The following is a 4,547-nucleotide window of genomic DNA, read 5'->3' as shown; positions in this document are numbered from 1 at the left end:
GAAAGAAACATTTCCTTGTTTCCTGCGATTGGCTGCAGTTGTGCTGATGTTCAAAGCGTGTGTTTCGGCCAACGAATGACAGCTGAGATAAGGCGATCACGTGGAAGGTGTTTTTTGACAGCGACTGCCGTTAGTCGTGCTGTTGGACAGAAAACCCGGCATGGGCTTTTGGCTCTGGTGGATTTTTGACCTCATAGCGGCCACTAGATGGCAATATAAACCCCCTTGTCATTCTGACATGCCAGTCATTCAAAAGGTCACGTAAACACAGCGTATAAAACATTAAGAACACCTTCCTAATATTGAGTTGCACCTCACCCCCCCCCCAGATTATAAAAATCAGCCAATCAGCATGTTTTTAAGTATTTAACTTGGGAAGTCAGTTAAGAACAAATTCTTATTTACAATGACGGCCTAGGAACAGTGGGTTAACTGCCTTGTTCAGTGCCAGAACAACAGATTTTTACCTTGTCGACTCGGGGATTCAATCTAGCAACCTTTCGGTTACTGGCCCAACTAGGCTAGCTGCCGCCCCAGATGCTCTAATCAGATTAGATTGGAGAGTTTATCAGTCACATGTACAGGGTTGACCATGTAATTATTCACATGTACAGGGTTGACCATGTAATTAGTCACATGTACAGGGTTGACCATGTAATTAGTCACATGTACAGGGTTGACCATGTAATTAGTCACATGTACAGGGTTGACCATGTAATTAGTCACATGTACAGGGTTGACCATGTAATTAGTCACATGTACAGGGTTGACCATGTAATCAGTCACATGTACAGGGTTGACCATGTAATTAGTCACATGTACAGGGTTGACCATGTAATCAGTCACATGTACAGGGTTGACCATGTAATTAGTCACATGTACAGGGTTGACCATGTAATTACAGGGTACAGTGACAATCGTAAGCTCTGAGGTCCAACAATACAGGGCTAAGTGAAATAAAAGTGACATCGAGAGCCACGTACAGTTCGTGTATTCAACGTAAAATAGCTAGGTGAGACAACCACATATCACAGCCGTAGCAAGTACATTTTTCCTCAGTAAAGTAGCTATCAGCTAAGTCAGAGCTAGAAAGAGGGGGAAGAAAGGCTTTTTTAATAAAAAAAACATTTTTTGGCGGGGGTTGGGGTGAGGAGAGGCTGCGAGTCGTGGTGCTGTGGGATTATTTAAGATACTCTTTGAAGAAGTAGGGTTTCAGATGTTTTCAGAAGATGGGCAGGGACTCTGCTGTCCTAGCGTCAGGGGGAAGCTGGTTCCACCATTGGGATGCCAGGACAGAGAAGTTCTTTGACTGGGCTGAGCGGAACCTGCCCTCCTGTAGGGGTGGGAGGGGCCAAGAGACCAGAGGTGTCAGAACAGAGTTCTCAGGTTGGGGTGTTGGGTCTGTGCATCATGGAAGAGGTGTCAGAACAGAGTTCTCAGGTTGGAGTGTCAGGTCTGAGCATCATGGAAGAGGTGTCAGAACAGAGTTCTCAGGTTGGGGTGTAGGGTCTGTGCATCATGGAAGAGGTGTCAGAACAGAGTTCTCAGGTTGGGGTGTAGGGTCTGTGCATCATGGAAGAGGTGTCAGAACAGAGTTCTCAGGTTGGGGTGTTGGGTCTGTGCATCATGGAAGAGGTGTCAGAACAGAGTTCTCAGGTTGGGGTGTTGGGTCTGTGCATCATGGAAGAGGTGTCAGAACAGAGTTCTCAGGTTGGGGTGTTGGGTCTGTGCATCATGGAAGAGGTGTCAGAACAGAGTTCTCAGGTTGGAGTGTCAGGTCTGAGCATCATGGAAGAGGTGTCAGAACAGAGTTCTCAGGTTGGGGTGTTGGGTCTGTGCATCATGGAAGAGGTGTCAGAACAGAGTTCTCAGGTTGGAGTGTTGGGTCTGTGCATCATGGAAGAGGTGTCAGAACAGAGTTCTCAGGTTGGGGTGTTGGGTCTGTGCATCATGGAAGAGGTGTCAGAACAGAGTTCTCAGGTTGGAGTGTCAGGTCTGAGCATCATGGAAGAGGTGTCAGAACAGAGTTCTCAGGTTGGGGTGTTGGGTCTGTGCATCATGGAAGAGGTGTCAGAACAGAGTTCTCAGGTTGGAGTGTCAGGTCTGTGCATCATGGAAGAGGTGTCAGAACAGAGTTCTCAGGTTGGAGTGTTGGGTCTGTGCATCATGGAAGAGGTGTCAGAACAGAGTTCTCAGGTTGGAGTGTCAGGTCTGTGCATCATGGAAGAGGTGTCAGAACAGAGTTCTCAGGTTGGGGTGTTGGGTCTGTGCATCATGGAAGAGGTGTCAGAACAGAGTTCTCAGGTTGGAGTGTTGGGTCTGTGCATCATGGAAGAGGTGTCAGAACAGAGTTCTCAGGTTGGAGTGTCAGGTCTGTGCATCATGGAAGAGGTGTCAGAACAGAGTTCTCAGGTTGGGGTGTTGGGTCTGTGCATCATGGAAGAGGTGTCAGAACAGAGTTCTCAGGTTGGGGTGTCAGGTCTGTGCATCATGGAAGAGGTGTCAGAACAGAGTTCTCAGGTTGGAGTGTCAGGTCTGTGCATCATGGAAGAGGTGTCAGAACAGAGTTCTCAGGTTGGAGTGTCAGGTCTGTGCATCATGGAAGAGGTGTCAGAACAGAGTTCTCAGGTTGGAGTGTTGGGTCTGTGCATCATGGAAGAGGTGTCAGAACAGAGTTCTCAGGTTGGGGTGTCAGGTCTGAGCATCATGGAAGAGGTGTCAGAACAGAGTTCTCAGGTTGGAGTGTTGGGTCTGTGCATCATGGAAGAGGTGTCAGAACAGAGTTCTCAGGTTGGGGTGTTGGGTCTGTGCATCATGGAAGAGGTGTCAGAACAGAGTTCTCAGGTTGGGGTGTTGGGTCTGTGCATCATGGAAGAGGTGTCAGAACAGAGTTCTCAGGTTGGAGTGTTGGGTCTGTGCATCATGGAAGAGGTGTCAGAACAGAGTTCTCAGGTTGGGGTGTCAGGTCTGAGCATCATGGAAGAGGTGTCAGAACAGAGTTCTCAGGTTGGGGTGTTGGGTCTGTGCATCATGGAAGAGGTGTCAGAACAGAGTTCTCAGGTTGGAGTGTCAGGTCTGTGCATCATGGAAGAGGTGTCAGAACAGAGTTCTCAGGTTGGGGTGTTGGGTCTGTGCATCATGGAAGAGGTGTCAGAACAGAGTTCTCAGGTTGGAGTGTTGGGTCTGTGCATCATGGAAGAGGTGTCAGAACAGAGTTCTCAGGTTGGAGTGTCAGGTCTGTGCATCATGGAAGAGGTGTCAGAACAGAGTTCTCAGGTTGGGGTGTTGGGTCTGTGCATCATGGAAGAGGTGTCAGAACAGAGTTCTCAGGTTGGGGTGTCAGGTCTGTGCATCATGGAAGAGGTGTCAGAACAGAGTTCTCAGGTTGGAGTGTCAGGTCTGTGCATCATGGAAGAGGTGTCAGAACAGAGTTCTCAGGTTGGAGTGTCAGGTCTGTGCATCATGGAAGAGGTGTCAGAACAGAGTTCTCAGGTTGGAGTGTTGGGTCTGTGCATCATGGAAGAGGTGTCAGAACAGAGTTCTCAGGTTGGGGTGTCAGGTCTGAGCATCATGGAAGAGGTGTCAGAACAGAGTTCTCAGGTTGGAGTGTTGGGTCTGTGCATCATGGAAGAGGTGTCAGAACAGAGTTCTCAGGTTGGGGTGTTGGGTCTGTGCATCATGGAAGAGGTGTCAGAACAGAGTTCTCAGGTTGGGGTGTTGGGTCTGTGCATCATGGAAGAGGTGTCAGAACAGAGTTCTCAGGTTGGAGTGTTGGGTCTGTGCATCATGGAAGAGGTGTCAGAACAGAGTTCTCAGGTTGGGGTGTCAGGTCTGAGCATCATGGAAGAGGTGTCAGAACAGAGTTCTCAGGTTGGGGTGTTGGGTCTGTGCATCATGGAAGAGGTGTCAGAACAGAGTTCTCAGGTTGGAGTGTTGGGTCTGTGCATCATGGAAGAGGTGTCAGAACAGAGTTCTCAGGTTGGGGTGTAGGGTCTGTGCATCATGGAAGAGGTGTCAGAACAGAGTTCTCAGGTTGGGGTGTTGGGTCTGTGCATCATGGAAGAGGTGTCAGAACAGAGTTCTCAGGTTGGGGTGTTGGGTCTGTGCATCATGGAAGAGGTGTCAGAACAGAGTTCTCAGGTTGGGGTGTAGGGTCTGTGCATCATGGAAGAGGTGTCAGAACAGAGTTCTCAGGTTGGGGTGTTGGGTCTGTGCATCATGGAAGAGGTGTCAGAACAGAGTTCTCAGGTTGGGGTGTTGGGTCTGTGCATCATGGAAGAGGTGTCAGAACAGAGTTCTCAGGTTGGGGTGTTGGGTCTGTGCATCATGGAAGAGGTGTCAGAACAGAGTTCTCAGGTTGGGGTGTTGGGTCTGTGCATCATGGAAGAGGTGTCAGAACAGAGTTCTCAGGTTGGGGTGTCAGGTCTGAGCATCATGGAATACATACATAATCAGACATCTCAAGCCCCCATCAAAGGTTTGGTATAAATCTGTCTAGTGTTTAGTTTTTAACTCATGGGACTCTGTTGGCTGACTTTATCATTTTC

The sequence above is a fragment of the Oncorhynchus clarkii genome, chromosome 13 (assembly GCF_045791955.1).
Source record: "Oncorhynchus clarkii lewisi isolate Uvic-CL-2024 chromosome 13, UVic_Ocla_1.0, whole genome shotgun sequence".
In the NCBI taxonomy this organism is placed as follows: Eukaryota; Metazoa; Chordata; class Actinopteri; order Salmoniformes; family Salmonidae; genus Oncorhynchus; species Oncorhynchus clarkii.
Note: the sequence above shows the minus strand (reverse complement) of the source record.